The sequence below is a fragment of the Dendrobates tinctorius genome, unplaced genomic scaffold, assembly GCF_039654945.1.
Source record: "Dendrobates tinctorius isolate UK_male_01 unplaced genomic scaffold, ASM3965494v1 ptg000055l, whole genome shotgun sequence".
In the NCBI taxonomy this organism is placed as follows: domain Eukaryota; kingdom Metazoa; phylum Chordata; class Amphibia; order Anura; family Dendrobatidae; genus Dendrobates; species Dendrobates tinctorius.
Window position 1 is genome coordinate 881189 of NW_027361723.1, and position 25657 is coordinate 906845.

At 50.0% G+C, this 25657-nt stretch overlaps 1 protein-coding gene across 1 annotated transcript in view; it reads right to left on the reverse strand.

The window, feature by feature from the left end:
- Window positions 1-15186, reverse strand: part of LOC141091578 (uncharacterized) — a 36226-nt gene extending 21040 nt beyond the window's left edge. The window contains exon 1 of the mRNA XM_073577233.1: window positions 15163-15186. The gene's annotated coding sequence lies outside the window, so the exon portion shown is untranslated. The remainder of the gene's footprint in view (window positions 1-15162) is intronic.
- Between the last annotated feature and the right edge of the window lie 10471 nt (window positions 15187-25657).

The following is a 25657-nucleotide window of genomic DNA, read 5'->3' on the forward strand; positions in this document are numbered from 1 at the left end:
ACAACATCACACTACACACAACACATAGAAAACAATGTTCTGCAGACCACACACAGCAAACAAATGCCTACATCCAAAGACATAACTTTTTTTGTTTTCTTCTCTAGTCTTCCCAATCTGGTGCTCGGCCAAGAGGTCCTCGCAGTGCCTCCCAGGGTCGTCGGCGACAGCAACGCGGCGGTCACCAGCGTGTAAGTATAAATATTTTTGCTTTGTTTTTTTGCACTTTTTATTTCATTTCTTTTGTGGAGGCTAATTATGTTATTTTTGTCTTTTTCTTTAACAGCCTTCACAGCGTGCTCCCGACTCTGACGGTGAGGATGGAGGGACTGATGTGGACCACCTCATCGATCTCGTCAGAGAAAGGGAGCCGCTCTGGAATATGGCTGACCACCGCCACGCTGACCTGATCGTTACCCGACGACTCTGGGAGGAAATCTGTTCGCTCCTTGTGGGCCGCTGGGAGGACCTCGATGCTCGGGCCCAGATTAAAGAGCGTAAGTATATACAGTACCGGTTGCTTGATGTAAACCAGTGTTTCCCGAACTCCAGTCCTCGTGGTCCCCACGGATCATGTGTTCAGGATTTCTATTTACTATAGAAATCCTGAAAACATGACCCCTGGGGACCATGAGGACTGGAGTTTGGGAAACACTGATGTTGTATACTAACCACTCCTTTCTCGTTTCAGGGAACAGAATTGTGAATCGGTGGCGGTCTGTGAGGGATCGTTTCAAGAAGGAGTTCAATAAAGAGATGCGGGCCTCGAGTGGATCTGGAGGACGCAGGAGCAAGTACAAGTACGCAGAAGCCCTGTCGTTCCTCCGGGAAACAATGTTCACCAGAAGGTAAATATTACACACCACATGTGAAAAAAAAATGTTTAGATGTAACTTTTTTTTTTTTCTGCCAGGGCCATACCATGTCAGTATTTTAATTGTTTTTTTTTCTCTTTATTCCACAGCACGGTGAGCAGCACTCGGGAGCCTGCACGATTGGACCCTTCTGAGGCGATCCCTGAGGAGACCGGCACCGAGGGACACTTCGACCGCCCCGGTACATCTGCACCTTCCCACACATTCGACCCATCTGTCCCATCCACCAGCACAGGAGCATCGTGGCCGCCTACATTACATGAAGCTGCTGGTGAGGAGATCGCTTTCCCTTTACCCCACCCTTCTGCCCCTGCCACCTCTAGTACACCTGCGGGTACTGGGCGGCAGCGGCAGAGGGGTCAGGAAAAGACTTATGCGCCAGAGTTCTCGCATCTGAATGCATCTTTCCAGAACTGTCTAAAAGTCTTGTCAGAGCAAATCTCCGCAGGCTTTCAGCAGATCAACTCCAGCATTCTGGAGGTGAAGACACTTCTGCAAACCATGCATTCAGAAGCAAGATCTTCGCCAAGCCACACCTTTTTCAGGTCTGTTGTGGAGCGCATGGAAACGCTATCTCCTACCCAGCAGATGCATGTAATGCATTCATGCCACGGTGCTCTCCAGCAAGTTACCTTCCAACCTCCTCCTCCCACCACAGTAGTTCCTCCACCTGCACCCCCTCCAGCCACTTTCCATCCTCCCCCTCCTATTACATACCATCCACCTCCCCAGTACCAGCCACCTCCCCAGTACCAGCCACCTCCCCAGTACCAGCCACCTCCCCAGTACCAGCCACCTCCCCAGTACCAGCCACCTCCCCAGTACCAGACATCTCCCCACTTCCAGCAACCTGCCCCGTACCAAACTCCTTCCCCATACAACTTGCCATCAACATCATCTGCTCCTACAGTCCCTGCCCAACCCTCCACTCCACCACCCACCACCTCTTCTGCCTCCCACATGTCCACCCATTCTGTAGCTTTTTCCACACCTTCACCTCTAACTGTTCCTTCCCCACCACGATCCCAGTCCTCTCTCCACACTCCCAGTGTCGAAGTGTCCCGCAGCCCCTCCAGCAGTATTTCCACCCCACAGTACACAGATTTATAATATGTGTGTATTTTAATAAAAATGACCAGTTTTATGGTTTCAAAGCTTTATTAAAAAAGTTTATTAAAATTTAAAAACAGTTTACAAAAAAAAAAAACATTTTTCAATAAAAGTTAAATTATTTTACACTGGTTATCTGTCATCTTTCTGCGGCCAAAAAGGTTAAATACAGGTTATTTAAAAGGTGAAATGGTATTCAAAACCAGGTATATAACTGTGGGTAAATTTTAGCTTTTTGCCACAGTTGTGTTCCTGGTTGTGTTTGAAGCAAAGTATTTCACCTAAAAAGTTGTGTTTATTGTTGGTGATTTCCTAACAATGTACACAACTTTTGTTAAAAGGTGAAATACTTTGCATAAAACACAACCAGGTACACACCTGTGGCCTAAAGCTAAAAATAGAGACCATGACAAGATAGCCAACTTTGCTTGGCAAAGGTATATACTGTTGGTAAAGAAGGTACACAAGTTTGGTTGGGCACAAATCTTTCACACTCTGTCATCCTGCCAGTGTACTCTGCCTTGAGGTGACATAAAGTATAGTGCAAAATTGTCCCTCATTACTGAAACCGTCACAGAACTTCTAGTGGTAATGTCATGGTAATCTTGCAAGGTGGTTTCTTCAGAGGTGTCCTCAATGGAAATGGGTTCCTTGCAGATAACAAAATTGTGGAGTACCACGCACGCTTTGATCACCTCGTCCACAGTTTCTGTCTTGAGGTTGATCGCAGTCAATAGGACCCGCCATTTGGCTGTCAGAATACCAAAGGTACATTCAACCATTCTTCTTGCTCTTGTGAGGCGGTAATTAAAAATGCGTTTTGGTCTTGTCAATCCTCTGCTAGAGTACGGTTTCAAAAGGTGTTCTGACAGCTGGAAGGCTTCATCCCCTACACAGACAAATGGCATAGGTGGACCAGATGTTTGCGGCAGCGGTCTAGGTGGTGGGAACTGGAAGGTGTTTCCATACAGTTTACGCCCCATGGCAGACAGTTTGAAAACTTGAGAGTCATTGGAGCGGCCATAGGCCCCAATATCAACAGCAATAAATTTGTATTCCGCGTCAGCGATGGCCATGAGGACAATTGAAAAATATTTCTTGTAATTGAAATATTCCGATCCCGATCCGGCTGGCTTTACAATGCGGATATGTTTCCCGTCCACAGCGCCCAAGCAGTTGGGAAACTGACATATCTGTTGAAACTTGTCAGCAATTTCAATCCACCTCTCTGTTGTGGGCTCTGGTAAAAACTCTTCAGCTAAGGAGTCCCACAGTGCACGGCATGTGTACTTCACTATTCCAGATATGGTGGAAATCCCGAGTCTGTACTGGAAATGCAGTGACGAAAGGGATTCTCCAGTTGTAAGAAATCTGTGGGGAATTAAAAAACAATAAATTAGTTTTAAATCACAGCATTACATACCAAAACTGAGCTATAACACTTGGAGATACAAACTACCACCAACAAGATTGCAGTGAAAGTGTGCTCTGATGCGATCACATCCAATAAATGTGGCTTACCTTAAAGTCACCATCAGACGCTCTGCGGGTGAAACAGAGAAGCGGCAATAGGTGTCCGCTTTTCTTATGAGGTGTGCAATGCGCTCCACCAAGTAATCAAAATTCTCCATTTTCATCCTAACATATCCAAAAAATTTATCCGGGTTTCGTCGAAGGTCCATGCAGAGTGTAGAATAGACCCCACGCGTCATTCTCTTGGCTGTGATGGGGTGGATCCACAAACGTCGTCTACGATGCCTGATGCGCTGCTGTCTCGCTCTCTCCTTCTCCAGAACAATCACCCTCAAACGATTCGCCTCCGCTATAAAATCCGCCAAATTCTTCAAAATATTTCCAATGACAACATCCATCTTCGCCAGTAACTTGCTCTTCTCTCCAACCTGCACTTTCTCCTCTACAACCTGTCAAAGAAGGGCTGTAGGAACATGCTATATATAGTTTTCCAGTAGCCAATCCCGTTCGGAAGGCCACAAGGGGTGTTTTTAAAAACCGGATCCGGCGTAATCCGTCGAAAAACGGATCGAAAAACGGATGAACCGGATGAGACGGATCCGGTTTTGTCTGTCAAGAACAAGACGGATCCGGCAGAAAAACGGATCCGTCACATCCGGTTTTATGAAATATTTGCCGAATCCGGCGCTCCGGCACGACGCCGGATCGCGCCTGACGCCAAAAACCTGATGTGTGAAAGTAGCCTAAGTCTCATACCAAAAGTGTCTCAAACTCCTTATTCCATAGTGCCCCCATATATCTCCAGTGAATGTATCACCAGTGCCCCCCACACCACTGACCTCCCACAGCCCCCCATGTATCTCCAGCGCCCCCCACACCACTGACCTCCCACAGCCCCCATGTATCCCCAGTGCCCCCCACACCACTGACCTCCCACAGCCTCCATGTATCTCCAGCACCCCCCCACAGCCCCCATGTATCTCCAGCGCCCCCCCACACCACTGGCCTCCCACAGCCCCCATGTATCTCTAGTGCCCCCACACCACTGACCTCCCACAGCCCCCATGCATCTCCAGTACCCCCCACACCACTGACCTCCCACAGCCCCCATGCATCTCCAGTACCCCCCACACCACTGACCTCCCACAGCCCCCATGCATCTCCAGTGCCCCCCGCAGCCTCCAGGTATCTCCAGTGCCCCCCACACCAAACATCTGCAGCCTCCATGTATCTCCAGCGCCCCCCCACACCACTGACCTCCCACAGCCTCTATGTATCTCCAGCGCCCCCCCACACCACTGACCTCCCACAGCCTCCATGTATCTCCAGCGCCCCCCCACACCACTGACCTCCCACAGCCTCCATGTATCTCCAGCGCCCCCCCACACCACTGACCTCCCACAGCCTCCATGTATCTCCAGCGCCCCCCCACACCACTGACCTCCCACAGCCTCCATGTATCTCCAGCGCCCCCCACACCACTGACCTCCCACAGCCTCCATGTATCTCCAGCGCCCCCCCACACCACTGACCTCCCACAGCCTCCATGTATCTCCAGCGCCCCCCACACCACTGACCTCCCACAGCCCCCATGTATCTCCAGTGCCCCCACACCACTGACCTCCCACAGCCCCCATGCATCTCCAGTACCCCCCACACCACTGACCTCCCACAGCCCCCATGCATCTCCAGTGCCCCCCACACCACTGACCTCCCACAGCCCCCATGTATCTCCAGTGCCCCCCACACCACTGACCTCCCACAGCCCCCATGTATCTCCAGTGCCCCCCACACCACTGACCTCCCACAGCCCCCATGTATCTCCAGTGCCCGCCACACCACTGACCTCCTACAGCCCCATGTATCTCCAGTGCCCCCCACACCACTGACCTCCCACAGCCCCCATGTATCTCCAGTGCCCGCCACACCACTGACCTCCTACAGCCCCATGTATCTCCAGTGCCCCCCACACCACTGACCTCCCACACCCTCCATGAATCTCCAGTGCCCCCACACCACTGACCTCCCACAGCCCCCCCATGTACCTCCAGTGCCCCCCACACCACTGACCTCACACAGCCCCATGTGTCTCCAGTGCCCCCCCCAAACCCCCCCCATGTATCTCCAGTGCCCCCCACACCACTAACTTCATCTGCAGTCCTGCTCATAAACCTCAGGTCCCTCATTATAAAACACAAGCAAGCTGTGCACTCTCCTTCTGACCCTGTACTCCGTCAGACCCTACCACTGTCAGATGAGGCGACATAAGGTTACCACAGTTCACAACAGTGGATTCTCATGTGGGCACCATGAGTGCTGGACTGATGAGCGCTGATGTCACCACTCGTTATCAGTGGACATTGCACAGCTGACATCAACCCCAAAACCATTAACCAATTGCCACCGCACTAGGGGAATTGTGAAGGGCCGAGGCTAAGTGCCAGATATAATGGATGCGCCATTTCTGGGGCAGCATAGGGCTGGTCTTATTAGGCTGGAAAGGGACAAGGATATTGGCCACTTCCCAGCCTATTACAACCTGCCTATTAATATCAGCCCTCAGCTCTCTGCTTAGCCTTTGCTGATTAATAAAAATAGTAGGGACCCCACATCATTTTGTTTGGGTTCTCCCATTTTTAATAACCAGCAAAGACACAGAAGACAGCTGGGGGCTGATATTAATAGGCTGGAAAGTTGCATGGATATTGGCCCTTTCCCACCATAATAAGACCAGCTCACAGCTGTCTTCTTTCTCTTGGGTGGTTATAAAAACAGGGGGAACCTAAATCATTTTTTTCCCCATTATTTATTTCACAACTTCAGGCCGCGTCATATGCTACGCCGGCTGGAACTTCCCACAGCCTTAAAGTTTGTTGATAGGCTGCGCTGCAGACTTTTAGCAATCTTTATTAGTCTGCAGAATCCGAACAGTAACACGGATTTACAGTAAGAAGTCCGTGTTCGGGGTTAAGTACTGGACACTAGGTGTCTGATACAAACCCCCAACTTGACTCATCCCTAATCTTCACTCCACGACATGGGCACAGCCACTGCTATCTACAATGCCACACTCACATGGGCTATTGACTGTCACCTCTCATCCATAACAGAATGTGACAAATCAATAGACAACCCTGGCACCAACGTCACAAAAATGCTACAGTTATCATCCAGGATTGTAAAGAGGAGCTGGAAACACTCACTGGGAAACTATCATAATCAAGGAAGCAATCTTACATTCAAGGCTTGCCTCATCTCTGCTGAACAGGACGACCTCACAAGCCTCATATTTTCTCTAACCTATAACCCCAAACAATTATTCAACACTTAACAGCTTGTCGAGTACAGTCCGGCCATCGATATGATAGATACGGTCATTCACACAAGCCGTATGAGACGGTCACCAACCAGTGTGTACAGGTGCAGATACAAAGTGACTGAGAGCATGGAAGGGCGAGCAGGAGATAGTACTGCTGATGAATGAAGGAGGTACCAGCTCACGGGCAAACAGTGTGTCTTTATTCAGGTGAATATAGAGGATCGAGGATAAAATCTTCATGTTAGCGATTAGGGCACATCGTGTATAGAGGGGCAGCAATAATGATCGGAAGAATAATAAATTCAATATTAATGCAAGTGATGTAAATGCAGCAAAAAGTGTCCAAATGTACAAGGGCTGCACGCAGAGGTCAAAGCAGCAAGTGCCAACAGCAGCCACAAAATACTGTAGAACGGTGAACACCAGAGAATACTGCACTGTTTATCACAGAGGCAACAGTGTCAGTGCTCACCCCGTGCTCTAGATACCCAGGTGCCAGCAACCCCAAAGTGGGTCGTGTGCGTGGGCTTCTTGGCGGGGATTGTACTCCCTGTTATTTAGTAATACTGTGGGTGTGATGTCAGGAGATGATGTGTATAACTAGTGTCATCAATATAAAGACTGAAAACCGGATCTCCGGATGGTTTGTCCAATAGGGGCCATGTATAAACAGGAGTGGACCTAGGACTGAGCCCGGAGGATCACTGACAGCAAGAGGGGTGCCCCAGCTGTCGACATTTTTATAAATGATCTCGATAAGGGAACTGAAGGTAAATTAATCTAATTTGCAGATGCTGCAAAGCTAGGAGGGATAGCTTACACTAGAGAAGACAGAGAAAGGATTCAGAAGAATCTACATAAGCTTGAACAATGGGCAGTGACTAATAGTATTTAACAGGGAAAAATGCAAGATTCTACACCTTGGCAAGAAAAACGAAAATTACATCTACAGAATGGAAGGAATAGGGCTACGCAACAGCACATGTGAAAAAGACATGAGTATACTAACAGATCACAGACTGCACATGAGTCAACAGTGTGATGCAGCAGCAGAAAGGCAAACAGTTCTAGTATGTATTAAGAGAGGCATAGAGTCTAGATCACGTGACGTCATTATTGCCCTCTACTCCTCCTTGTTCAGGCTCATCTGGAATACTGTGTCCAGTTCTGGGCACCACATCATATAAAAGACATTGAAATAGTGGAGCAAGTTCAGAGAAGAGTGACCAGGATGGTGAGCGGACTGTAAGCTATGTCCTACGAGGAACGGTTACAGGATCTGGGTATGTTTAGCTGCAAAAAAGAGGAGACTTAATAGCGGTCTACAAATATCTCAAGGGCTGTCACATTGTAGAGAGATTATCATTATTCTCATTTGCACATGGAGACACGAGAAGCAATGGGATGAAACTGAAAGGGAGAAGATACAGATTAGATATTAGAAAAAAACATTTTGACAGAGTGATCAATGAGTGGAACAGGCTGCCATGAGAGGTGGCGAGTTCTCCTTCAATGGAAGTCTTCACACAGAGACTGGACAGACATCTGTCCGAGATGGTTTAGTGAATCCTGCATTAAGCAGCGGGTTGGACACGATGACCCTGGAGGTTCCGATGACCCTGGAGGTCCCTTCCAACTCTAACATTCTAGGATTTTATGACCTAACACTGAACTCTGAGGAACCCTTACAGTAAAGGGAAGTAGAGAAGAAGAGTAGCTAGCAAAATATACAGTGAAGGAGCGGTCAGAGAGGTAGAAGGAGAACCAGAAGAGAACAGTGTCTTTGTGACAGATAGAACAGAGCACAGTGAGGAGTAGCTGGTGATCCAGTGTAGAATGCGGTTAGTAGATCATTAGAGACTTTAGTGAGGGCAGTCTCAGTAGAGTGTAAAGAGCGGAAACCGGATTGTAGAGGCTGACAAAGAGAAAAGCGTTATCACAGAAATGGCGGATAAGACGGGAGTGAACAAAACGCTCCAGGAGTTTGGAGATGAAGGGAAGATTAGAGACAGGTCTGGTCCATGCATGATTTCAAAGTAATGGCTGTATGACTGCGTGTGTGAGGGAGAAAGGAAACAAACTGGACAAGAGAGGATAAATATTGTATTCAGGTGAGTGATGACATCTGGGGAAAAGGAGATGTGAGGGAATAGGGTCACTAGTGCAGGTAGTGGGGCGAGAACATGCAAGGAGCCAGGTAACCTCTGCTTCCACAACTGGCTCAGAAGGACAGTGAACTTGATGAAAGAGGAGACACGATATTTGGCGGATGGGGAAAATTAGGAGAGAACGTCCTAGTGGATCGGTGAATATTTACTGTTAAATAACTGTGTGTGGGGGCGGGGCCTAGCTCTTGATGTGAGAAGTCGGGTGGCTGTGCTTCTCTGCCACCATTAGCCTCAATTATCCTGCACAGAGCCCGAACCAGCTAATTCCTTTACCAGGATCAGATGTCTGAAGGTCCCAGGAGTCAGGGGCGAGCTTCTGCCAGACTCAGAGAGACAGACATGGGCCGCAAAAGGCAGAAAGATGTCGGAGCCTGCAGCAGTGCCTCAGTCCAAGATGGTGCTGAGAGAGAGGAGGAGGCGGGAAGAAGAAACACAGCCTTTGCACAGAGGCTGGAAGTCTCAGCCCGGCTGAACAGGTATGTGAAGGGCATAGAGACAGATGAAGAAGGAAATGGAGAGAGTGAGAAGCACAGAGATGAGGAGGAAGACGATGAGGAGATGCCTGTGCTGAATGCAGAGCTGGAGCAGGAGGAAGAGGGGGATGGTGACACTGTGCAGTTAGCTGAAAGTGCAGATGTAGCAGAGCCCACCCTGCGGGATGTATTCCAGGCTGTCTTATACTGCAAGACTGCCTTAACTGCTCTAACAAAGCAAGTGAATTGCTTGAAAGAAGAAATGGGAGGCATAAAAACATCTATGCAGAAAGTTACAGCCAGATTAACTGAGGTGGAGGACAGAGTTGGTGTAACATAAGATCACTTAACTTCAGTGCAAAAGACACAACAACAGCACACTCAGAGGATCACGGTAGTAGCCAATAAAAATGATGACCTGGAGAACCGGTCACGTAGGAACAATTTGCGCATTGTGGGCATCCCTGAGAGAGCTGAGGGTGCTGACCCCACAGCCTTTATTGAAACCTGGCTGCTGGACAAGTTTGGTGCTGATAACTTGTCGAGAGTGTTTGCGGTGGAGCGTGCCCATCGCGTACCCATGAGACCCCCAGTGCCGGGAGATGGACCTCGCACGATGCTAGCCAGAATCCTGAATTGCAGAGACAGGGACACTATCTTACGAAAGGCTGCAAAGTTGACAGATCTTAACCTGGAGGGCAAACGAATCGAAATATACCCGGATTACTCAGCCGAGGTGCAAAAGTTGCGACTGCGGTATGGCGAAGTGAAGAAACAGCTCCGCTCTTTGCATTTGAAATACTCTACAATTTATCCTGCTAAATTAAGAGTGGAAGCTTTTGGAAAGGTCATTTTTTTCCCGTCACCGGTTGAGGCTGCTTCGTGGTTGGAGCGCAACCGGAGCAAACTGAGAGAAGATAATGGTAATATGACCACATGACCCTGCTAGACTTATCCCTGGACAGGGTTGTGGCGCTGCTTTACTCTGCGAAATAGGAGCGCAGAGGAGGGGGAGAACTCCCCACTGGGATCTACGTATTATGGTTAATTGTTTGACTAATGGTTCGGGACTATGCATAATGTTGACAATATGGCGGAGAGGCTGCCAATGATGGAGGAGGACACGACGCATGTTGAAGTGCGGAATACTGAGAAGTTGCTCAGGTTCTTTGAGCTCCCACTCTCACGTTGGGGAGAGAGTGACAAGTGCAAAAGGGGAAGGGTGGGGGGAGGGGAAGCGGAGAGGGATGGGGGGAGGTGGGTGGGGTGGATCTGTAGGGAGATGGGGGTTTTCATGCTGTTTGACCGGGTATGATTGGGACCACAATGTAATGATGTTACTTGATGATGATGGATTGTTCTTTCTAATGCACAATGAGTAACCGTACTGTTCGGATGTTAAGTTGGAATGTACGCGGTATATCTGATAAGGTTAAGAGGGCGGCTGTTCTGAATCATATCAAATCCTGTGAACCTATGATCGCGTGCTTGCAGGAGACACATCTCACTAGAGACACTATGCACTGGTTGTCAAGAGCCTGGATGCTAAAGACATATCATTCTACTTATTCCTCGTACTCCAGGGGGGTGTCAGTCCTAATACACAAAAACACACATTATGAAGAGCTGGAAGTGCATGTAGACAGTGAAGGGCAGTATGTATGGATTGCTTGCAGATTGTTCGGACACAAAATGATTTTAGTGGCTTTATATATCCCTCCACCTTACTCTAAAAAGAAACTACAAGCAGTACTGGAACTGACGGGCAGATGGGGGGAGACTCCATTGTTGATTATGGGAGATGTTAACACCACTATGAATGATTATTGGGATAAAGTACGACCGGCAGGTACGGAAGCTGGACAGGACAGGATGACTGCCTTTGGCAAGTATGTAGGGGAACTTGGGCTGGTATATCTGTGGAGAGTACGAAATGAGGGTAAGAGGACTTTTTCATGTCATTCGGCAACACTGTCGAGGATAGACCTGGCTTTGGGGGATACCGCTATGGACGGGATGGTGGGGGAGGTGGAATACCTACAGAGGACTCTCTCAGATCATGGTCCTATGGTGGTCACGCTTCTGGTGAGATCTGCTCAGGGTCAGAGGAGAGGTTGGCGTCTTCACCCGACGTGGCTTAAAGTGGTGGACATGGGTGGCATAACCAAAGAGCTAGAGCACTTCTTCCAAATGAACGAAGGGAGTACTGAGGCCACAACGGTATGGGATGCCATGAAGGCGTTTATGAGGGGACTTTTTATAAGTGAGATTGCGAGGTGTAAGACCAAAACTAAATTGGCAGATCAACAAATAAAGGATGACCTGACAAGAGCGGAGGCAGACATGATTTTGGCGCCAACGAGTGAAGCTCACAATAGACTAAAATTGGCTCAGGAGGCAGTTGATAAACTGCACATGATGCAAGCTGAGAGGAAAAGGGCATTTCAGCAAGCTCAATTCTTTGAAGAAGGAGAGAGAGTAGGTCACTTGTTGGCGGTGATATCTGCGGCACAAAGGGAGTCTTCCAGGGTGTATAAACTGAGAGATCAAACAGGGGCGACTCTGACAGACACAAAGGACATACTGGAGGTCTTCAAGGCATATTACATGGCACTGTACACTTCGAGAGCACGGGACACAGAGGGGGATGTGGAGAAATTTTTGGAAGGCATTTCACTACCTAAATTGTCTGAGGAAGATAGGTTGAGGTTGGAAGAACCTGTGAGTGTGGAGGAGGTGGAATGTGCAATACTGTCTATGCCCAATAACAAATCACCGGGAGCTGATGGTCTACCTGGGGAGGTGTACAGGGAGTTAGTGGAACTGCTGGCTCCGAAATTGAAATCTGTGCTTGATGAGGCTTTAGTGACGGGGGCACTGCCGACATCAATGGAGGAAGCAGTGATAGTGGTTCTACCGAAGGAGGGAAAAGATCCCATGGATGCGGAGTCGTACAGGCCCATTTCGTTGTTGACAACGGATGTCAAAATACTCGCTAAGATCCTGGCCACCCGGCTCACCGGGGTTGCGCATACCATTATACACGAGGACCAGTTGGGCTTTATGCCTAACCGCTCCACGGCTGTTAACTTAAGAAGATTATTTCTTAATATGCAACTGCCTGCTGATAATGGTGGCAGGAGAATAGTGATGTCATTGGATGCTAGGAAAGCATTTGATAGCGTGGAATGGCAATACTTATGGAAAATCATGGAACTGATGGGATTCGGCCCAGCGTTCATGGCCTGGGTGAAGTTATTGTACTCATCCCCAAAGGCGGTAGTTAAGGTGAATGGAGAACAGTCCGGGATGTTTGACTTGCATAGGGGCACAAGGCAGGGGTGTCCGCTGTCCCCGCTATTGTTCGCGGAGGCAGTGGAGCCCCTGGCGGCCAAGATCAGAGCTGAGAGGGGAGTGGTCGGATTTAAATTTGGGAAGCTGGAAGAAAAAATATCATTGTATGCCGACGACATCCTGTTGTTTTTGGAAAGTGCAGGAGAGACACTGGGGTGCGCGATGGATGTAATTAAACAATTTGGGAGCATTTCGGGACTGGAGATAAATTGGCACAAGTCTTATGTCATGGCTGTGGATAGAGCAATAGAAGCGGAGGAGATAGATGAGAGGGGGAAACAACTCCAGCTAGTTTCACAGTTTAAATACCTAGGGATATGGGTAGCTCTTCCACTGTCCCGATTCACGGATCTGAATTTGGTTCCTCTGCTAGAGAAATTTAAAGGGAAAATAGGTGCATGGTGCAAATTGGCTTTAACGGTAACGGGTAGAACTAACCTGATTAAGATGGTCCTTATGCCACAACTAATGTACGTTTTGCACAATTCGCCGATATGGCTACCAAAAAAACGGTTTCGGGGCATTGATTCTATCTTCAGATCCTTGATATGGGGCAAGAAGCAGGCACGGATTAAATTTGGAACTCTGCAAAAAGGAAAGGAAGAGGGAGGACTGGCTGCACCAAATCCATGGGTCTATTTCTTGGCAGTACAGGCCCAGCATGTCAGGGGATGGAGAGAGCTCGATTGTGGAGGTGCAGCTCACCGGGTGCTGGTACATGTGACGGGGAGACGTCCACTTATCCAGGGTCTAGAGGATGGTACCTTTAAGAAACTGGGAGCACCATATCCTACCATAGGCATGATTCAGAAGTTATGGGACACCATTAAAAGGATCAGAGGGGTGGATGAGCTGACTAGGTACTCACCGGTGTGGGACAATGAGCATCTGCCGGAACTTAATAAGCTGCGTCAAATGGGCAATTGGAAGGCGAAAGGAGTGAGATATGTGTGCCAGCTGCAGAGTGGAACGGACCTGAAGACCTCTGAGACATTGAGAGAGGAATTTGATTTGCCTTCGGTATGGGGGTTTCAATACTATATGCTTCGACATGCTTGGAGGGCACAGTGTAGATTGGGAGCCATGACGGTTCAGGGCGACATTGTACTAGACTTTGTGTGTATGAAAGGAGGGACGAGGGGAGTTATATCGAGCATATATCATGATCTACTACACTCCTATCTGGGGGACAATCACCTCACTGCAAAGAGTAAATGGGAGAGGGAGGTGGGTACCCTCACAACAGAACAATGGGAGACTATTCTTGAATATGTCCCGAAGATCTCTCTAAGCGAGCAGGCACAGCTCTCCCAATTATATGTAATACATAGAACATACAAAACACCGCTGGTCCTATTCAAGGCGGGCTTGAGGGGAGACTCTAGCTGCCCTAGATGTGGCACAGACCAGGCCGGACTGTTACATATGCTATGGTCGTGTCCGCGGCTGGTGGCATACTGGCTGGTCGTGATCAACAAAATTGAGAGAGCTTATGCATGTACGCTCGACAGGAATCCAGTGCTGTGTGTTTTGGGGGAGGTGGATGGGATACCTGTCTCAGAACATTACAAAGTGGCAATAGCGAGGTTGCTGTATGTGGCACGCAAACTAATAGCACGAAAATGGAAGGATTCGGAACCCCCTGCTAGGAGGGAATTTATTGCTCAGACACGTACGGTAATGCATTTAGAGGAAAGCATTTACAGGCGAAGGCATGGTGAAAGAACTTTCGAAAAAATATGGTCCGCCTGGATGGCGGTGATATGATTGCTAAGACTCTCAAGTATACCCGGCATAAGGAGGAGGGGGGGAGGGGGGGATGGCTTTGATTGTATTACTACAAGATATGTGAATTGTTACATGTATATTGATATCCACTGTTTATTGTTTAAAATCTTTTGAAACCTAAATAAAAATAACTGGTTTAAAAAAAAATAACTGTGTAGATGGTCAGTGCTGAGGTCAGTGTTCAGTGACATGTCAGGACTGAGGAGGGAGTGACGAGCGTCAGAGGTCTGGAATAGTCGCCAGTGATGTAAGGGCAGAGCTGTGAGGCCACAGAATTTGCTGCTTCATATCCTGACAGGAGTAATACACAGTGATAATCACCTCCGTCCTCCTCCTCTGCCTCCTCCTGACAGGAGTAATACACAGTGATAATCACCTCCGTCCTCCTCCTCCGTCTCCTCCTGACAGGAGTAATACACAGTGATAATCACCTCCGTCCTCCTCCTCCTCCGTCTCCTCCTGACAGGAGTAATGCACAGTGATAATCACCTCCGTCCTCCTCCTCCGTCTCCTCCTGACAGGAGTAATGCACAGTGATAATCACCTCCGTCCTCCTCCTCCTCTGCCTCCTCCTGGCAGGAGTAATACACAGTGATAATCACCTCCGTCCTCCTCCTCCGCCTCCTCCTGACAGGTGTAATACACAGTGATAATCACCTCCGTCCTCCTCCTCCGCCTCCTCCTGACAGGAGTAATACACAGTGATAATCACCTCCGTCCTCCTCCTCCTGACAGGAGTAATACACAGTGATAATCACCTCCGTCCTCCTCCTCCGTCTCCTCCTGACAGGAGTAATACACAGTGATAATCACCTCCGTCCTCCTCCTCCTCCGTCTCCTCCTGACAGGAGTAATGCAAAGTGATAATCACCTCCGTCCTCCTCCTCCGTCTCCTCCTGACAGGAGTAATGCACAGTGATAATCACCTCCGTCCTCCTCCTCCTCTGCCTCCTCCTGGCAGGAGTAATACACAGTGATAATCACCTCCGTCCTCCTCCTCCTGACAGGAGTAATACACAGTGATAATCACCTCCGTCCTCCTCCTCCGTCTCCTCCTGACAGGAGTAATGCACAGTGATAATTACCTCCGTCCTCCTCCTCCGTCTACTCCTGGCAGGAGTAATACACAGTGATAATCACCTCCGTCCTCCTCCTCCGTCTCCTCCTGGCAGGAGTAATACACAGTGATAATCACCTCCGTCCTCCTCCTCCGCCTCCTCCTGTCAGGAGTAATACACAGTGATAATCACCTCCGTCCTCCTCCTCCTGGCAGGAGTAATACACAGTGATAATCACCTCCGTCCTCCTCCTCCGTCTCCTCCTGACAGGAGTAATACACAGTGATAATCACCTCCGTCCTCCTCCTCCGTCTCCTCCTGACAGGAGTAATGCACAGTGATAATCACCTCCGTCCTCCTCCTCTGCCTCCTCCTGTCTGGAGTAATACACAGTGATAATCACCTCCGTCCTCCTCCTCCGTCTCCTCCTGACAGGAGTAATGCACAGTGATAATCACCTCCGTCCTCCTCCTCCGTCTCCTCCTGACAGGAGTAATGCACAGTGATAATCACCTCCGTCCTCCTCCTCTTCCTCCTCCTGGCAGGAGTAAGGCACAGTGATAATCACCTCCGTCCTCCTCCTCTGCCTCCTCCTGGCAGGAGTAATACACAGTGATAATCACCTCCGTCCTCCTCCTCTGCCTCCTCCTGACAGGAGTAATACACAGTGATAATCACCTCCGTCCTCCTCCTCCTGACAGGAGTAATACACAGTGATAATCACCTCCGTCCACCTCCTCCGTCTTCTCCTGACAGGAGTAATACACAGTGATAGCCACCTCCGTCCTCCTCCTCCATCTCCTCCTGACAGGAGTAATACACAGTGATAATCACCTTCGTCCTCCTCCTCCGTCTCCTCCTGACAGGAGTAATGCACAGTGATAATCACCTCCGTCCTCCTCCTCCTCTGCCTCCTCCTGGCAGGAGTAATACACAGTGATAATCACCTCCGTCCTCCTCCTCCGTCTCCTCCTGGCAGGAGTAATACACAGTGATAATCACCTCCGTCCTCCTCCTCCTGGCAGGAGTAATACACAGTGATAATCACCTCCGTCCTCCTCCTCTGTCTCCTCCTGACAGGAGTAATGCACAGTGATAATCACCTCCGTCCTCCTCCTCCGTCTCCTCCTGACAGGAGTAATGCACAGTGATAATCACCTCCGTCCTCCTCCTCTGCCTCCTCCTGTCAGGTGTAATACACAGTGATAATCACCTCCGTCCTCCTCCTCCGTCTCCTCCTGACAGGAGTAATACACAGTGATAATTACCTCCGTCCTCCTCCTCCGTCTCCTCCTGACAGGTGTAATACACAGTGATAATCACCTCCGTCCTCCTCCTCCGCCTCCTCCTGACAGGTGTAATACACAGTGATAATCACCTCCGTCCTCCTCCTCCGTCTCCTCCTGACAGGTGTAATACACAGTGATAATCACCTCCGTCCTCCTCCTCCGCCTCCTCCTGACAGGAGTAATACACAGTGATAATCACCTCCGTCCTCCTCCTCCGCCTCCTCCTGACAGGTGTAATACACAGTGATAATCACCTCCGTCCTCCTCCTCTGCCTCCTCCTGACAGGAGTAATACACAGTGATAATCACCTCCGTCCTCCTCCTCCTGTCAGGTGTAATACACAGTGATAATCACCTCCGTCCTCCTCCGCCGCCTCCTCCTGACAGGAGTAATGCACAGTGATAATCACCTCCGTCCTCCTCCTCCGCCTCCTCCTGTCAGGTGTAATACACAGTGATAATCACCTCCGTCCTCCTCCTCCGCCTCCTCCTGACAGGAGTAATACACAGTGATAATCACCTCCGTCCTCCTCCTCCGTCTCCTCCTGACAGGAGTAATACACAGTGATAATCACCTCCGTCCTCCTCCTCCGCCTCCTCCTGACAGGAGTAATACACAGTGATAATCACCTCCGTCCTCCTCTGACCGTCAGCTGCTTATTCTGTATGGGTGCAGGACCTGTGATGACGTAATCACCATGTGACCAGTCACGTGAGAGGGCGCAGCTAAGATGTAAGTGGTGGATGAAGGACCTTTAGAGGCCATGTGACCTCGGAGGGAGGAGCTTGTGCCATATGACTAAGATGGAGAAAGCTGGGACTTGTAGTGCTTCTGTCTACTCTTCTTGTCCCTTTCACTTATTGTAGCCGTGACAGGTCCCCACGTATCACATAACACAGGGGGGACATGCTGGGAGTTGTAGTTCTACGTCCTCCCTGTAATGACCTCACGTATCCATAACACAAGGCGGACATGCTGGGAGTTGTAGTTCTACGTCCTCCCTGTAATGTCCTCACGTATCCCATAACACAGGGCGGACATGCTGGGAGTTGTAGTTCTACGTCCTCCCTGTAATGACCTCACGTATCCATAACACAAGGCGGACATGCTGGGAGTTGTAGTTCTACGTCCTCCCTGTAATATCCTCACGTATCCCATAACACGGGGCGGACATGCTGGGAGTTGTAGTTCTACGTCCTCCCTGTAATGTCCTCACGTATCCCATAACACAGGGCGGACATGCTGGGAGTTGTAGTTCTACGTCCTCCCTGTAATGACCTCACGTATCCATAACACAAGGCGGACATGCTGGGAGTTGTAGTTCTACGTCCTCCCTGTAATATCCTCACGTATCCCATAACACGGGGCGGACATGCTGGGAGTTGTAGTTCTACGTCCTCCCTGTAATGTCCTCACGTATCCCATAACACAGGGCGGACATGCTGGGAGTTGTAGTTCTACGTCCTCCCTGTAATGACCTCACGTATCCATAACACAAGGCGGACATGCTGGGAGTTGTAGTTCTACGTCCTCCCTGTAATATCCTCACATATCCCATAACACAGGGTGGACATGCTGGGAGTTGTAGTTCTACGTCCTCCCTGTAATATCCTCACGTATCCCATAACACGGGGCGGACATGCTGGGAGTTGTAGTTCTACGTCCTCCCTGTAATGACCTCACGTATCCATAACACAAGGCGGACATGCTGGGAGTTGTAGTTCTACGTCCTCCCTGTAATGTCCTCACATATCCCATAACACAGGGTGGACATGCTGGGAGTTGTAGTTCTACGTCCTCCCTGTAATATCCTCACGTATCCCATAACACGGGGCGGACATGCTGGGAGTTGTAGTTCTACGTCCTCCCTGTAATGTCCTCACGTATCCCATAACACAGGGCGTACATGCTGGGAGTTGTAGTTCTACGTCCTCCCTGTAATGTCCTCACGTATCCCATAACACAAGGCGGACATGCTGGGAGTTGTAGTTCTACGTCCTCCCTGTAATATCCTCACGTATCCCATAACACGGGGCGGACATGCTGGGAGTTGTAGTTCTACGTCCTCCCTGTAATGTCCTCACGTATCACATAACACAGGGGGGACATGCTGGGAGTTGTAGTTCTACGTCCTCCCTGTAATGACCTCACGTATCCATAACACAAGGCGGACATGCTGGGAGTTGTAGTTCTACGTCCTCCCTGTAATGTCCTCACGTATCCCGTAACACAGGGCGGACATGCTGGGAGTTGTAGTTCTACGTCCTCCCTGTAATATCCTCACGTATCCCATAACACAGGGGGGGACATGCTGGGAGTTGTAGTTCTACGTCCTCCCTGTAATATCCTCACGTATCCCATAACACAGGGCGGACATGCTGGGAGTTGTAGTTCTACGTCCTCCCTGTAATGTCCTCATGTATCCCATAACACGGGGCGGACATGCTGGGAGTTGTAGTTCTACGTCCTCCCTGTAATGACCTCACGTATCCATAACACAAGGCGGACATGCTGGGAGTTGTAGTTCTACGTCCTCCCTGTAATATCCTCACGTATCCCATAACACGGGGCGGACATGCTGGGAGTTGTAGTTCTACGTCCTCCCTGTAATGTCCTCACGTATCCCATAACACAGGGCGGACATGCTGGGAGTTGTAGTTCTACGTCCTCCCTGTAATGACCTCACGTATCCATAACACAAGGCGGACATGCTGGGAGTTGTAGTTCTACGTCCTCCCTGTAATATCCTCACATATCCCATAACACAGGGTGGACATGCTGGGAGTTGTAGTTCTACGTCCTCCCTGTAATATCCTCACGTATCCCATAACACGGGGCGGACATGCTGGGAGTTGTAGTTCTACGTCCTCCCTGTAATGACCTCACGTATCCATAACACAAGGCGGACATGCTGGGAGTTGTAGTTCTACGTCCTCCCTGTAATGTCCTCACATATCCCATAACACAGGGTGGACATGCTGGGAGTTGTAGTTCTACGTCCTCCCTGTAATATCCTCACGTATCCCATAACACGGGGCGGACATGCTGGGAGTTGTAGTTCTACGTCCTCCCTGTAATGTCCTCACGTATCCCATAACACAGGGCGTACATGCTGGGAGTTGTAGTTCTACGTCCTCCCTGTAATGTCCTCACGTATCCCATAACACAAGGCGGACATGCTGGGAGTTGTAGTTCTACGTCCTCCCTGTAATATCCTCACGTATCCCATAACACGGGGCGGACATGCTGGGAGTTGTAGTTCTACGTCCTCCCTGTAATGTCCTCACATATCCCATAACACAGGGGGGACATGCTGGGAGTTGTAGTTCTACGTCCTCCCTGTAATATCCTCACGTATCCCATAACACGGGGCGGACATGCTGGGAGTTGTAGTTCTACGTCCTCCCTGTAATGTCCTCACGTATCCCATAACACAGGGCGTACATGCTGGGAGTTGTAGTTCTACGTCCTCCCTGTAATGTCCTCACGTATCCCATAACACAGGGCGGACATGCTGGGAGTTGTAGTTCTACGTCCTCCCTGTAATGACCTCACGTATCCATAACACAAGGCGGACATGCTGGGAGTTGTAGTTCTACGTCCTCCCTGTAATATCCTCACGTATCCCATAACACGGGGCGGACATGCTGGGAGTTGTAGTTCTACGTCCTCCCTGTAATGTCCTCACGTATCCCATAACACAGGGCGGACATGCTGGGAGTTGTAGTTCTACGTCCTCCCTGTAATGACCTCACGTATCCATAACACAAGGCGGACATGCTGGGAGTTGTAGTTCTACGTCCTCCCTGTAATATCCTCACATATCCCATAACACAGGGTGGACATGCTGGGAGTTGTAGTTCTACGTCCTCCCTGTAATATCCTCACGTATCCCATAACACGGGGCGGACATGCTGGGAGTTGTAGTTCTACGTCCTCCCTGTAATGACCTCACGTATCCATAACACAAGGCGGACATGCTGGGAGTTGTAGTTCTACGTCCTCCCTGTAATGTCCTCACATATCCCATAACACAGGGTGGACATGCTGGGAGTTGTAGTTCTACGTCCTCCCTGTAATATCCTCACGTATCCCATAACACGGGGCGGACATGCTGGGAGTTGTAGTTCTACGTCCTCCCTGTAATGTCCTCACGTATCCCATAACACAGGGCGTACATGCTGGGAGTTGTAGTTCTACGTCCTCCCTGTAATATCCTCACGTATCCCATAACACGGGGCGGACATGCTGGGAGTTGTAGTTCTACGTCCTCCCTGTAATGACCTCACGTATCCATAACACAAGGCGGACATGCTGGGAGTTGTAGTTCTACGTCCTCCCTGTAATGTCCTCACATATCCCATAACACAGGGTGGACATGCTGGGAGTTGTAGTTCTACGTCCTCCCTGTAATATCCTCACGTATCCCATAACACGGGGCGGACATGCTGGGAGTTGTAGTTCTACGTCCTCCCTGTAATGTCCTCACGTATCCCATAACACAAGGCGGACATGCTGGGAGTTGTAGTTCTACGTCCTCCCTGTAATATCCTCACGTATCCCATAACACGGGGCGGACATGCTGGGAGTTGTAGTTCTACGTCCTCCCTGTAATGTCCTCACATATCCCATAACACAGGGGGGGACATGCTGGGAGTTGTAGTTCTACGTCCTCCCTGTAATATCCTCACGTATCCCATAACACGGGGCGGACATGCTGGGAGTTGTAGTTCTACGTCCTCCCTGTAATGTCCTCACGTATCCCATAACACAGGGCGTACATGCTGGGAGTTGTAGTTCTACGTCCTCCCTGTAATGTCCTCACGTATCCCATAACACAGGGCGGACATGCTGGGAGTTGTAGTTCTACGTCCTCCCTGTAATGTCCTCACATATCCCATAACACAGGGTGGACATGCTGGGAGTTATAGTTCTACGTCCTCCCTGTAATATCCTCACGTATCCCATAACACGGGGCGGACATGCTGGGAGTTGTAGTTCTACGTCCTCCCTGTAATGTCCTCACGTATCCCATAACACAGGGCGGACATGCTGGGTGTTGTAGTTCTACGTCCTCCCTGTAATGTCCTCACGTATCCCGTAACACAGGGCGGACATGCTGGGAGTTGTAGTTCTACGTCCTCCCTGTAATGTCCTCACGTATTCCGTAACACAGGGCGGACATGCTGGGAGTTGTAGTTCTACGTCCTCCCTGTAATGTCCTCACGTATCCCGTAACACAGGGCGGACATGCTGGGAGTTGTAGTTCCACGTCCTCCTTGTAATGTCCTCACGTATCCCGTAACACAGGGCGGACATGCTGGGAGTTGTAGTTCTACGTCCTCCCTGTAATGTCCTCACGTATCCCATAACACAGGGCGGACATGCTGGGAGTTGTAGTTCTACGTCCTCCCTGTAATGTCCTCACGTATCCCATAACACAGGGCGGACATGCTGGGGGTTGTAGTTCTACGTCCTCCCTGTAATGTCCTCACGTATCCCATAACACAGGGCGGACATGCTTGGAGTTGTAGTTCTACGTCCTCCCTGTAATGTCCTCACGTATCCCATAACACAGGGCGGACATGCTGGGAGTTGTAGTTCTACGTCCTCCCTGTAATGTCCTCACGTACCCATAACACAGGGCGGACATGCTGGGAGTTGTAGTTCTGCGCCCTCCCTGTAATAACAGGGAGGACATGCTGGGGGTTGTAGTTCTACGTCCTCCCTGTAATATCCTCACGTATCCCATAACACAGGGCGGACATGCTGGGAGTTGTAGTTCTACGTCCTCCCTGTAATATCCTCACGTATCCCATAACACAGGGCGGACATGCTGGGAGTTGTAGTTCTACGTCCTCCCAGTAATGTCCTCACGTATCCCATAACACAGGGCGGACATGCTGGGAGTTGTAGTTCTACGTCCTCCCTGTAATATCCTCACGTATCCCATAACACAGGGCGGACATGCTGGGAGTTGTAGTTCTACGTCCTCCCTGTAATGTCCTCACGTATCCCGTAACACAGGGCGGACATGCTGGGAGTTGTAGTTCCACGTCCTCCTTGTAATGTCCTCACGTATCCCGTAACACAGGGCGGACATGCTGGGAGTTGTAGTTCTACGTCCTCCCTGTAATGTCCTCACGTATCCCATAACACAGGGCGGACATGCTGGGGGTTGTAGTTCTACGTCCTCCCTGTAATGTCCTCACGTATCCCATAACACAGGGGGGGACATGCTGGGAGTTGTAGTTCTACGTCCTCCCTGTAATATCCTCACGTATCCCATAACACGGGGCGGACATGCTGGGAGTTGTAGTTCTACTCCCTCCGTGTAATGTCCTCACGTATTCCGTAACACAGGGCGGACATGCTGGGAGTTGTAGTTCCACGTCCTCCTTGTAATGTCCTCACGTATCCCGTAACACAGGGCAGACATGCTGGGAGTTGTAGTTCTACGTCCTCCCTGTAATGTCCTCACGTATCCCATAACACAGGGCGGACATGCTGGGAGTTGTAGTTCTACGTCCTCCCTGTAATGTCCTCACGTATCCCATAACACAGGGCGGACATGCTTGGAGTTGTAGTTCTACGTCCTCCCTGTAATGTCCTCACGTATCCCATAACACAGGGCGGACATGCTGGGGGTTGTAGTTCTACGTCCTCCCTGTAATGTCCTCACGTATCCCATAACACAGGGAGGACATGCTGGGAGTTGTAGTTCTACGTCCTCCCTGTAATGTCCTCACGTATCCCATAACACAGGGCGGACATGCTGGGGGTTGTAGTTCTACGTCCTCCCTGTAATGTCCTCACGTATCCCATAACACAGGGCGGACATGCTGGGAGTTGTAGTTCTACGTCCTCCCTGTAATGTCCTCACGTACCCATAACACAGGGGGGACATGCTGGGAGTTATAGTTCTACGCCCTCCCTGTAATGTCCTCACGTATCCCATAACACAGGGCGGACATGCTGGGAGTTGTAGTTCTACGTCCTCTCTGTAATGTCCTCACGTATCCCATAACACAGGGCGGACATGCTGGGAGTTGTAGTTCTACGTCCTCCCTGTAATGTCCTCACGTACCCATAACACAGGGCGGACATGCTGGGAGTTGTAGTTCTACGTCCTCCCTGTAATGTCCTCACGTATCCCATAACACAGGGCGGACATGCTGGGAGTTGTAGTTCTACGTCCTCCCTGTAATGTCCTCACGTATCCCATAACACAGGGCGGACATGCTGGGAGTTGTAGTTCTACGTCCTCCCTGTAATGTCCTCACGTATCCCATAACACAGGGCGGACATGCTGGGAGTTGTAGTTCTACGTCCTCCCTGTAATGTCCTCACGTACCCATAACACAGGGGGGACATGCTGGGAGTTATAGTTCTACGCCCTCCCTGTAATGTCCTCACGTATCCCATAACACAGGGCGGACATGCTGGGAGTTGTAGTTCTACGTCCTCTCTGTAATGTCCTCACGTATCCCATAACACAGGGGGGGACATGCTGGGAGTTGTAGTTCTACGTCCTCCCTGTAATATCCTCACGTATCCCATAACACAGGGAGGACATGCTGGGAGTTGTAGTTCTACGTCCTCTCTGTAATGTCCTCACGTATCCCATAACACAGGGCGGACATGCTGGGAGTTGTAGTTCTACATCCTCCCTGTAATATCCTCACGTATCCCATAACACAGGGGGGGACATGCTGGGAGTTGTAGTTCTACGTCCTCCCTGAAATATCCTCACGTATCCCATAACACAGGGGGGGACATGCTGGGAGTTGTAGTTCTACGTCCTCCCTGTAATGTCCTCACGTATCCCATAACACAGGGGGGACATGCTGGGAGTTGTAGTTCTACGTCCTCCCTGTAATGTCCTCTCGTATCCCATAACACAGGGCGGACATTCTGGGAGTTGTAGTTCTACGTCCTCCCTGTAATGTCCTCACGTATCCCATAACACAGGGCGGATATGCTGGGAGTTGTAGTTCTACGTCCTCCCTGTAATGTCCTCACGTATCCCATAACACAGGGGGGGACATGCTGGGAGTTGTAGTTCTACGTCCTCCCTGAAATATCCTCACGCATCCCATAACACAGGGGGGGACATGCTGGGAGTTGTAGTTCTACGTCCTCCCTGTAATGTCCTCACGTATCCCATAACACAGGGAGGACATGCTGGGAGTTGTAGTTCTACGTCCTCCCTGTAATGTCCTCACGTATCCCATAACACAGGGTGGACATGCTGGGAGTTGTAGTTCTACGTCCTCCCTGTAATGTCCTCACGTATCCCATAACACAGGGAGGACATGCTGGGAGTTGTAGTTCTACGTCCTCCCTGTAATGTCCTCACGTATCCCATAACACAGGGTGGACATGCTGGGAGTTGTAGTTCTACGTCCTCCCTGTAATGTCCTCACGTATCCCATAACACAGGGGGGGACATGCTGGGAGTTGTAGTTCTACGTCCTCCCTGTAATATCCTCACGTATCCCATAACACAGGGGGGGACATGCTGGGAGTTGTAGTTCTACGTCCTCCCTGTAATATCCTCACGTATCCCATAACACGGGGCGGACATGCTGGGAGTTGTAGTTCTACGTCCTCCCTGTAATGTCCTCACGTATCCCATAACACAGGGCGGACATGCTGGGAGTTGTAGTTCTACGTCCTCCCTGTAATATCCTCACGTATCCCATAACACAGGGCGGACATGCTGGGAGTTGTAGTTCTACATCCTCCC